The following is a 12,481-nucleotide window of genomic DNA, read 5'->3' on the forward strand; positions in this document are numbered from 1 at the left end:
GAGGCAGATGGAATTGAGTTTGGCAAGGGATGTGAAAAATAACAAGAAGAGATTCTTTAGATAACTTGGGCAAAAGAGACTGGGATGGAAGACTGTACCCCCTCTGAAAAAATGAAAAGGGAAATCTGGCCTGCTCAGGCATGGAGAAGGGTGAGTACTTGTTGAGTTCTTGGCCTCAGTCTTGATTGTCAGTCAGGCTTGCCACATTCTCATGTCCCTCAGCTTCTAAGTGGGAGTAGAGAGAGCAAAATCCCTCCCATTGTAAGAGCGGAACAAGTCCAGTACCACCTCCCGAAGCAGATGTGTGCAAGTCTATTGAGTCAGATGACACGCATCCTAGGAACTGAAGGAACTGGCTGATGTGGTTGCCAAGATGTTCTCCCTCATATTTGAAAAATTGTGGCTGTCAGGCCAGCCATGAGTGGTGTTCCCTATGGATCTGTGCTGGTACCAGTGTTCTTCAATATCTTCATCAAAGACATAGTGGGATCAGGTATACTCTCAGCAAGTTTGCTTATGACATCAAGCTGAGTGGTTCCGTTGACACAACAGAAGGAAAAGATGTCATCCAGAAGGAACGTGGACAAGCATGAAAGGCACACAATTTAATGAGGTTTAACAAACCCAAGTGCGACGTGTTGCAGTTGGGTGGAGGCAAACCCAGATGCAAATACAGGCTAGGATAAGAGCTCTTTGAGAGCAGCGTGGCAGAGACGGACTTGGGAGTCCTAATGGATAAAGAGCTGGACATGAACAAGCGGTGTGCACTTGCAGCATAGATATTCAGCTGCCTACTGGCCTGTATCAGAAGAGAATGATCAACAGGAAGAGGGAGGAGATTTTCACCCCCTATGGGCCCTCATAAGGCCCCATCTTAAGTACTGCACCCAACCCTTGGGGTCCCAGAACAAGAAGGATGAGAAGTTCATAAAATCCTAGAATGGCTCGTGTTGAAAGGGACCTCAAGGATCATCGAGCTTCAACACCCCCATAGCAGGTAGGTCTCCACATTTAATAGTAGACCTGTCCCTGGAGGTATTCAAGGCCAAGTTATATAGGACCCTGAGCAGCCTGATCTAGTGGCTGGCAACTCTGACTATTGCATGGCTTCTGCAACTAGATGATCGTTATGGTCCCATCAAACTTAAGCCATTCTGTGATTATGTGATTGACAGATAAAATTTTCAGATACAAAACACTATTTTTCAACTTAACCATTACCATTAGCTAAGCATTTTCATCAGCAATGAACAAAAGTCCGCATGTTGTCCTCATAAAAATCTGCACCATCTATGCCAGATTTCTCTTGCACCACTGCTGAAGCATACCATCCCTACCTCACGTGATCATATCAACTGCTTGGTCTCCATACATGTTCAGCAAGCATTAGTGAATGACAATAGGTGTCATTTTTTCCATATGGAGGAATTCAATGATACCTCTTTGCTTCATGCACGCTCCCAGATCAGACACCATTCTGTCAGACTGCCCCTCTGCTGTCATCTGTCACATGTCAACCAAATGTAATGGAATATTGGCAGGTTCAGCCTCTACTGCCATACCACCAACATCCATTTCCTACATTGTAGATCAACATAACAAAATAGAAAGCACTATAATCAGCGAAATCAAAATGTGTTTGCATTTTTGTCTTTATTACAAGTCCTATCCTTTTGTTCTATCTTTGAAAAGGGCAGATAGTTTAATAGAATTCAGGATTTTGAATTCTGAATAGTTCAATATTACAAATTACATTCTAAAAATAATAGCAAATCTTCACAGATTTCTGTACATGAATTACACAATAAAAAGAGATACTGGGCAAGAAGGAATGTTCACCACTCACAGTGCATAACAAAATACTAAATAAATTTAAGTAAAAGGAAATCACAATCTTTCAGATACATGTGAAATGAATCCATGTGTTTTAGACAAATCATTTCATATTTTGCATGGATATCTGTTCCATATCCATGTAGTGGAAGCACTCTTGCTTGAAAAACCTCCAAAGGACAAAAGCTGTAAGAAACTTGCATGAAATATTAAATGTAAGAAAATAAGTCTATACTGCAGGAGAGCTACTAAGCTAAAAAGCAATTTTAACTGAGCAGTGTTACATTAATAACTAATAAGCTCAAAAGTGGTAGTAAGAAAAGAATTGTGTCCTGACAACACAACGTTTGACATTCAGTAGCTTTCAGTATTTTCATTTGCATTGAGGTGTATAGGATTAGTAAATGGCAGTGGCATTCCTGAGAAATAAGTTCTAAGGTTGGTAAACAGAACAACTAACATAACATAAAACTAACTAACACAAAAACAACTAACATAAAAGTCAACATTGGAAAATGTTATAACATGGAATTTTACTGAGAGATACAATATGAAATTCTGCACACAAACAAAAGCAATTCATCTAGGAAAAGAAAACAAAAAGCATATAATGTGAGATACACAAGAGCATTGGTATAATTGCAGAGCTGTATAAATGCAATATAAATGGATTAAAAATTGAATGACTTTATGAGATAAAAGTGAAAAAAAAAGATCTTGCAGCAGTATATACGTATAAGAACTGTGCATTTAATAAATAAGCTAACCATTGCATTTTGAATTGGTCAAACCTCATCTAGAGCATTACAGAATTCCAGAGCTAAAAGGAACATCAGGAGATCATCTAGTCCAATCCCACTGCTAAAGCAGGTTCTCTACAGTAGGTTGAACAGGAAAGCATCCATGTGTGTTTAGAATATAGCCAGAGAAGGAGACTCCACAAATCCTCAGGGCAGCCTGTCCCAGTGCTGTCACCCTTGAAGTAAAGAAGTTTTTCCTCGTTTTCAGGTGGAACTTCCTTTATAAGCATTCTCTTCACCAAACTAAATATTCCCAGGTCTCTCACACTTTTATCATAAGGGAGATATTCCAGGCCCTTTATCATCTTTGCAGTCTGTGAAAGACAGAACTGTTTTGTTTTGTTTTGTTTTTTTGTCTCAAAGCTTGCTCCGTGAGACTTTTTTGGTGAGAAGGATCTGACTACTGTGAATTATCAAGAGGGGGCAAGTGGGGGGTGTCACCATGTCATAGGTACTTCTGCTTACAACAGTAAAGATAGGCAGAAGTGGGATAAGCATTCTTCCATGGGGATGCAGCTTGAAAGAGCTGATCACTGCAAAAGGCAATAATGCCTGTGCTTGGCAATGAAGGCACCACTCCCTGCAGGCTTATCTTTTGGGCCGGGTGCATCGGGCTAAGGGAGAGAAAAGAGGAAAAGTGGGGGATAAAAAGTCCCCACTAAACTAAGGACTTAGGAGAAGAACTCCCAGAGAAAAGAAGCCTTTCACTGAGGAATTCCCTGAGGGAAAAAAAACACCTCATAGGAAGTTCCATACCAGGGCATCATTGCTTCAAAGCTCCGTGGCTTTATCCCATCCTCTGCAGTGATTGGACAAGATCCTGAGATCAGTGGATGTACGATGAACCATGCTGGACCCATGGTGGTGACTATCTTTCTTGCTTTCTACAAAGACTTCTCACTTTTATTTCCTCTCCCTTTTCTACTGCACATCTTCCTTTCCCTATGTCCTTAAGCAACTAGGATTTGTAATAAACTGGTCAGGCTAACGTTTGACCCATTGTGTCTTAATTGTGTCATCAGTTATATGTATACTAAAAGAACCTCCTCTCCCTCTGATAAATTGGAGCAAAACACAGCCCTTCTCTGATGTCTCTAGTAGTTCTGTGTCTGGGGAGCACAGAGCTGGATACAGTAGTCCAGATGCGGCCTTGTCAGGACAGAATACAGAGAGAAGATAATCCCTCATGACCTGCTGGCCGCAGTCCTCTTAGTGAATCCCACGGTACCACTGGCCTTCTTGAATACAAGGGCATACTGCTGGCTGGCTCATGGTCAACCTGTTGTCCACCAGAACACCCAGGTTGTCCTCTGCAGAGCTCCTTTCCAGTAAATCAGCTCCTAACCTGTGTTAATGTGTGCAGTTATTTCTTCCCAGGTGTAGGACTCTACACTTGCCATAGTCGAGCATCATAACATTCATCTCTAACCAACTCTTCAGTCTACCCATGTCTCAGTGAATGGCAGTACAATCTTCTGTTGTATCAGCTACTCCTCCTAGCTTTGCATCATAAGCAAACCATCACCCAGGTTACTGATGAAACAGTAAACAAGACTAGACCAAACTTAGGGAACAGCTCTAGCTACATGCTTCCAGCTAGACTCTGTGCTGCTGACCACAACCCTCTGAATTCTGTCAGTTCTCAATCCACATCACTGTTTACATACCTATCTCACACTTCCTACTTTTATCTTGCATCTTACCTAATCTTACTTCTCATTGCATCCTTGATTAAGCATCAAAAAAATAACATCAAAAGCCTTGCAGAAGTCAAGGAAGACAACATCCACCACTCTCACCTCATCTATCCAGCCAGACACGAAATCCTAGAAGGCTGTCAGACTGATAAGGCATGATTTCCCACTGATGAACCCATGCTGACTACTGCTGATAACCTTCTTTTCTTCCATTTGCTTGGGGAGGTCATTCAGAATAAGATGTCCCATAAGATTCCACTGTGGAAAGTTCTTTCTTTTTAACTCCCAAGTGCTGTAGCAAAAAAATATTGGAACATGGAGAATTCAAAGAAAAGTAAGAAACATTAGAAAGTACATTATAATAATGAGAACCTTAACAGAAAATAGAAATGAAAGATACTGTAAGTAACAGTGCATAGAGGAATATTATAAAACAAAGGGTAAATAATTGATGTCTTTAGCCAGTTGCAATGAACTGATGGGTACCCTAAATAGCCAACACACAGCAACCTTGTAACTGTTGAGAGTGTAACTTTCTAGAGCAGTCTGATAGCTTTAAGTTGCCACCTGTAGAAGCAACACTGAACAAGAATTGGTCTATAAAGTATTAAGTCAACACAATAAACCTGACATCAATGGTGTTCTACTTTTTAATAACAATTAGCAATGAGAGAGCAGTTTTGCAATGATGTGCCACTTGTTTAACACATTCTCTTCTCATTGTAAAATAAAGTTATTTCATTTTAAGTTACATAGTGATAAAGATTTTTACTACAAATTAGGTTAAAGACAACATATTAAAAAAAAAAAAAAAAAAAAAAAAAAAAAGCAGTGGCAACTTTGTTTTCTTACAGATACGTGCAAAGAAATTTCTGCAATGCAGTGCATAGAGAATTACCATGTTCACAGATCACAGATTACAGAATATCCTGAATTCAAAGGGAATCACAAGGATAGAATCACAGCATCATAGAATCATAGAATGGGTTGGGTGTAAAGGACGAAAATTCTTCAATCCCCCTGTCACGTGCAGGGTCACCGACCACTAGACCAGGCTGCCCAGAATGCCTCCAGGGATGGGGCATCCACAGCCTCCTTGGGTAATCTGTTCCAATGTGTCACCACCCTCTGTGTGAAAAACTTCCTCCTAATATCTAACCTAAACCTCCCCTGTCTTAGTTTAAAACCATTCCCCCTTTTGTCCTATCACTATCTACCATTGTAAACAGCCGTTTCCCCCTCCTGTTTATGTGCTCCCTTCAAGTATTAGAAGGCCACAATGAGGTCTCCCCAGTGCCTTCTCTTCTCCAAGCTAAACAAGTCCAATTGCCCCACCGTTTCTTCATAGGAGAGGTGCTTTGGCACTCCAATAATCTTAGTGGACATCTTCTGGACCCACTCCAAGAGCTCCATGCCTTTCTTGTACTGGGGTCCCAGGCCTGGATGCAGTACTCCAGATGCAGCCTCAGAAGAGCCGAGTAGAGGGGGACAATCACCTCCCCCTCCCTGCTGGCCACTCATCTTTTAATGCAGCCCAGAGCACAGTTGGAATTCCGGGCTGCAAGCATACACTACTGGCTTGTGTCCAGCTTTTCATCCCCAAGTCCTTCTCCGCAGGGCTGCTCCCAAGGAGATCTTCCCCCAGTTTGTACAACTACCTGGGATTGCCCGACCCAAGTGTAGCACTCTGCACTTGGCCCTATTGAACCTCATTAGGTTTTCATGGGCCCACTTCTCCAGCATGACCAGGTCCCTCTGGAAGGCTTCCCTTCCTTCCAATGTATTGACTGCACTGCTCAGCTTGGTGTCATCCGCAAACTTACTGAGGGTTCTCTTGGTGCCATTGTCTATGTCACTGATAAAGATGTTGAAGAGCTCTGGTCCCAAGACTGACCCTGAGAGACACCACTTGTGATCAGCCTTCACCCTGACACAGAACCATTGATCACAACCCTTTGGCTGCGACCAGCCACCCAATTCCTAATCCATCACACAGTTCATCCTTCAAATCCCCACCTTTCCAATTTAGAGAAAAGGATGTGGTGAGGGACCATGTCAAAGGCCTCACAGAAGTCCAGGTAGATGACATCCACTGCCCTTCCCCCGAAGCCATCACTCCATCATAGAAGGCCACCAGATTGGTCAGGCACGATCTGCACTTTGTGAAGCTATGCTGGCTGTCTCAAATCACCTCTTTATCTCGTATGTGCTTTAACATAGCTTCTAGGAGGATCTGCTCCATGATCTTCCCAAACACAGAGGTGAGGCTCACCGGCTTGTAGCTCCCCGGGTCTTCCTTTCTCCCTTTCTTAAAAATGGGAGTAATGTTTCCTTTTTTCCAGTCACCTGGAACTTCACCAGACAGCCATAATTTTTCAAATATGACAGAGAGCAGCTCGGCAACCACCATCAGCAATCTCTTTCAGAACCCTAGGATGGATGTCATCCAGCCCCATGGATTTAAACACATTCAATTTTGTGAGGGCTGAGACCTTGTTCCACCATTACAGTGGGACAGAAACCACTCCTCACACCTTCACCAAGAGACTCCCAGTCCTGACAGACACAAGAAGCCTGACCACCCATGAAGGCTGAGGCAAAGCACTCATTGAGTACCCAAGCTTTTTCTATGTCTGAAGAAGCCAGCTCTCCATTACCTTTCATCAGAGCGGTAACAATTTCCTTGGCCTGTCTCTTCCCACCCATGTACTTGTAAAACCCCTTCTTGTTATCTTTCACATTCCTCACCAAGTTCAGCTCCATCTGTACTTTGGCTTTTCTAATCCTATCTCTACACACATGGACAACATCCCTGTATTCCTCTCAGACTACACAATCCTGCTTCCATTTTGTGTGTATCTCCCTTTTTTCTTTCAGTTTAAGCTGCAGATCCTTGTGCAGCCACAATGGATGCCTGCCTTCCCTGCTCGACTTCTACTGCTGGGGGATGGAGAGCTGTTGCACTCTCAGAATGGGTGTCCTTAAAGAGCTGCCAGTTCTGTTCTGTGCCCATGACCTTAAGGACAGTTTCCCAGGGTATCCCTTTCAGCAGTTTCTTGAGCAGACAGAATTTTGTTCTCCTAAAGCACAGTGTCCAAGCTCTGCTTTTTGCTAGGCCTGCATTCTTCAAGATCACAAACTACACCAAGGCATGGTCACTACAGCCCAGGCTGCCTCCAATCTTAACATCTCTAATGCTCTGCTCTGCATGAGTGTGCATCAGGTCCAGTAGGGCCAAGTCCAAGTCCAACCCCTCTGGCTACACACAGAACAACTCAGAATTCAGAATTACCCCTCTGTTCCCTGTGAAGAGCTATAGCCTCCAGAAGGCCTCCCCTCAGCTTCTTCTTTTGTAGAAGTAGTGTTTCAGTTTTAAGAATTTTGTTTCAGTAGAACAAATCAAGTGACTTTCTTATTATTGAGAACTGGAAGGTATCTGCCTAGCACTGTTTGTGCTGTGATGATAAAGAGTTTCATAGTTCACAAAGAGCTCAATATTGAAGTGATTATATAAATGATTTTATTCTGGCTCAAAGATCACTCAAACAATAGTCCAGCGATCCTGCTTCAAAGTATTAGCCTTTAAATAGAAGCATTGGATTCTGGCTTATGTATAAGCTAATGCCTTTCAAAAGCACACAAAATAGACTCCTGAACTCTTTGTCATTGTTGTGATCTTCTGAATCTGTAGGCAGTTTTTGGATAATAATTCACTCAGGAAAAAGGAAGAAAAAAAAAAATATATATATATATATGGTTTTAAAGCCAACATTCTGTTTGTTTACATGACCCTCTCAGTGTTGCACTGTGACATCCTCAGAAGCTCACTTAAAATCATCATCAGGGAAAAATGTCTAACTCTCCGAAATAATGCAGAAGTTATCCTGTGAAAGACAACATCTAATTTGTTTCAAATAGTCTTAAAATTGCTTAGAGATGCTTCACTTTTCAGAGATTTCCCTTTTGTTGTTACTCAAAATGTCCTCAAATTTGTCAGAATTAGGAAAAAGAAATGTTCAATAAAGACTTGATGGAATGGAGTTCAGATTTCAAGTTTGGTGTAACTAAACATACTACTTATTTCAAATTCTAATACAAACTACAGGAAAAATATCTCCACAGCACCTAATGTCTTCAAGGCCAGAAATAGAGTTTTTCTTCCAACTCCAGATTATGTCTGAAAAGGACAATGGAACTAAAACCACAGAACCTCTTTTCAGGCTTCCAAAACTGTTTTTTAGCACCAAATCACCACTGAAATTGAAATTGCGTGATTTGCAAACATGGGAAATAAAAAATGGTTTGACAGCAAATATGAGTGGAATATAGAGCAATGAAAATTTTGCAAAAAATTGAGAATGAAGAAGATGAGGGAAGTTAGGGATGGTAGGGATAGGAAATTAGGTCTCAAAATGACTAGGATTTGTGTCTCTGCCCATGGCAGTGGAGTTGGCACTAGATAATCTGTAAGGACTCTTCTAACCCAAACCATATCATGATTCTGTGATCACAGAACTGATGAATACTCCAGGGCTGATGAATACTCCAGCCAGAAGCCAACACTGTAAAAGAAACTTTTTGGAAAGACAGGAAGCTCAAATAAAAGGATTATTGTGGACTGGCTAGTGAGAAACACAGAGTATAAAACCATTAACAAACAAGCGAGTAAAAAAGGAAAATTACTTCTTTCTTACAGTGTTGCACCTGTAAAGCTACACCCAGAAGGCCAGGTCAGCAATAATAAGCAAAAATAAGCACTAGCAGTTTTGGAATAATTGTCTTACAGGCACTCAGTACAACTAACCACCCAACAGCCAGCTATCAAGCAGCCAATGAGCCTATGATTGTTTATTTGTAACATTATTCCATATGAGCAGTCCTACTGTGGTTTATAGAATTAAACATGTATCTAACATTAATCAACCAACTTGTCTTTACAAATTCATAGCTACACATGCCTGAAGCTTGAGAAAATGAAATAATTTCTTTGTTAAACAGTTATCATTTAAATTGTAGGAAGATAAATTTAGACCTGGCATTTTATTTAAAATTAGCTGCTATCAATTGGAAGAATGCCTGTTAGAATTGTCTTCATGTAGAGACATAACAATAACACACAATCTAGAATGTGTCTACCCTTCGAATTTTCGCTTCAGTATAACTTTATTTCTGGAAATCAATTTAAAATATCACAAGTATGAGTGAGCAACAAAAACAGAGCATTTGAGGAAAGAAAAACAAGTCAAAGTATATAGAAGTTTGTCAGAAAACCACACCAATCCCACAGCCTGAGAGATGGGGTTGGTACAGCACCATGCTCCCAAGTCTAACCAACAGAGAGGTCAGAACTGTTTTCCCAAGAGGCACATGCACACAGTGCATATGTAAACATCATATACGTATGTATGTTTTCATGTCCAGCATGTGGTCCAGCAGACTCAGAGTGCACTCACACAAATATTAGCAGCACTTAAAGCCTGTCTGAGCAGGACTGAAGTCTGCTAGTGATAATAGGTACATGCGCATGTAGAATGAGGATCAGTCAATCTGCCCAGTAGCTCCCCCTTCATCACACTCTTTCCCAGACTGCAGTGCTAGGACTCACTAGCCACAGACCAACTACAGTTGCTGGTAATCACACATACACAAACACACATACACACATACACACACACACACACACACACACACACACACACACACACACAGAGTTGGCCAGAATTTCACAGACAGTCTACCCCTAACAGATACACAGTCACCCTTAACACTAAGAGCTAGCTGTTAAAAGACCCACTCACAACTTTCTTGTAAGCCACTTCACTTGCTTACCAGCTGGTTCACATTTACTAGTGATCATGAACTCACATATGCATGCAGAGTCATCCTCCCCATCCAAGCCTCCAGATCCTCATACCCTTCATCACACCCTCTGAAAATTGCATCCCTCACCTAGGAAAGATGTCTAAGAAGATAGGAGAGAATGAAAAGATCAGATGCATGGCAAGGCCACACAAGTGTAGAGACCAGTCCACTTGTCACAGGTGACCAGAACTTTTATCCACTAAGTATCCCATAATAAGTCTTGAGCTCTCCTGAAATACCCTTCAACTGCATCTCATAATCATAGAATAGAATCACTGAATCATAGAGTCACAAAGGCTGGAAAAGACCTAAGATCATCCAGTCCAACTCTTCTCTTATCACCAATTTTTCCCACTAACCCATGTCCCTCAGTACAAAATGTAGCATCGCCTGGGGTTGTTGTGAAGGAACTGGCACTTGGTCTTGTCAAATCTCATCCCATGGGCCTCAGCCCAGCTATCCAGACGATCCAGATCCTTCTGTAAGACTTTCTACCCCAAGGGAGAGAAATACTTCCATCCAACTTGGTGTAGTCTGCAAACTTATTGAGGCTGCACTCAATGCCCTCATCCAGGTCATCAATCAAGATATTGAAGAGTACAGGCCTTAGTATGAACCCCTGGGGAACACCGCTTGTGACCAGTTGCTAGCTGGATGTGACTCTATTACCACCACCTTCTGAGTCTGTCCAGCCAGACAGTTCTTTACCCAGCAAAGAGTGTACCTGTCCAAGCCACGGGCTGCCAGCTTCTCCAGGAGAATACCGTGGGAGACCGTATCAAAAGCTTTGCTGAAGTTTAGGTAGACTACCCCAGCAGCCTTGCCCTCATCCACCAGGCAGGCCACTTGATCATAGGAGATCAGATCAGGGCAAGCAGGACCTGCCTTTCATGAACAAATTTTGGCTAGGCCTGATCCTCCAGTTGTCCTGCACATGCCATGTTATCTCCCTCAAGGTGATCTGCTCCATAACCTATTCTTGTGCCAAGGTACAAGAATATCTTCTAGTATTCTGATACCAAGGCCAGACTGGCGAGCCTGTGGATTCCCAGATCCTCTTTATGATTCTTCTTGAAGATGGGAGTCATAATGGCAAACCTTCAATTCTCTGGGTCCTCTCTGGATCCACTGTCACCATCTAGTAGGTGGCGGAAAGCAGCTTGGTTATCACATCCACAAGATCCCTCAGCACCCTTGGGTGGATCCCATCCAGCCCCATGGACTTGTGGCAGTCCAAGTGTAGTAGTAGTTCTCTAACTGCTCCCACCTGTATTGTGGCAGGTTTATTCTGCTCCCCATCCAAGACTTCCACGTCAGGGGGTAGAGTACCCCAAAGATAACTAGCATGACTTGTAAAGACCAGTGTTAAGAAGACACTGAGAACTCTAGCCTCTTCCCTGTCCTCGGAGGTCGTGTTCCCTTTTGCATCCAGTAAAGGGTGGACATTCTTCTTCAACCTCTTCTTACTGTTAATATATTTGTAAAAAAATTTTTTGTTCAAGTTGGGCTCAAGCAGTGCTTTTGTCTTTCTCATTTTCTCCCTGTACATCCTAACAATATCTTTCTACTCTCCTCAAGTTGCCTGTCCCTTCTCCCACTGGAGAAAGATTTTTCTCCTGGAGTCTCAGGAAAAGCTCGCTGTTCATCCACACTGATCTTCATCCCCTCTTACTCATCTTGCAGCACAGGGGGATAGCCTGTTCCTGCGCTTAAGACTTCCTTTCTGAGGAGTGACCAACCTTCCTGGACCTTTTTATCTTCCAGTACTGAAGGTAGCAGTTTTGTTGTCCCCTCCTGACTTCACACAATCAAGAACTTCCATTTTGCACTCACTCTGTCCAAGACAGATCCTGACCTTCACATCTCCCACCAGCCATTCTCTGTGAACAGCAGGTCTTGCAGGGCACCTCCCCTGGTAGTTTCTCTTACCAGCTGCAGAAGGAAGTTATCTTCCATACACTCTAGAGACCTCCCAGACTGTTTCTTCTGCGCTGCTTTGTATTTCCAACATATATCAGGGAAGTTGAAGTCTCCCATGAGAGCAAGGGCTGGCAATCACGCAATTTCTACCAACTGTTCATAAAAACACTTCATCTGTCTCTTCATCCAGGTTAGACGGTCTATACCAGACCCCCACCAGGATGTCTGCCTTGTCGGCACTCCCCCTGGTCCTTAGCCATATAGACTCAACCTTATCATTCCCAGCCCTAAGCTCAACAACATCAAAGCACTCTCCAACACAGAGAGACATGTCACCACCCCTCCTTCCTTGCCTGGCCCTTCTGAAGA

Source organism: Lagopus muta, chromosome Z (assembly GCF_023343835.1).
Source record: "Lagopus muta isolate bLagMut1 chromosome Z, bLagMut1 primary, whole genome shotgun sequence".
NCBI classification, from domain to species: Eukaryota; Metazoa; Chordata; class Aves; order Galliformes; family Phasianidae; genus Lagopus; species Lagopus muta.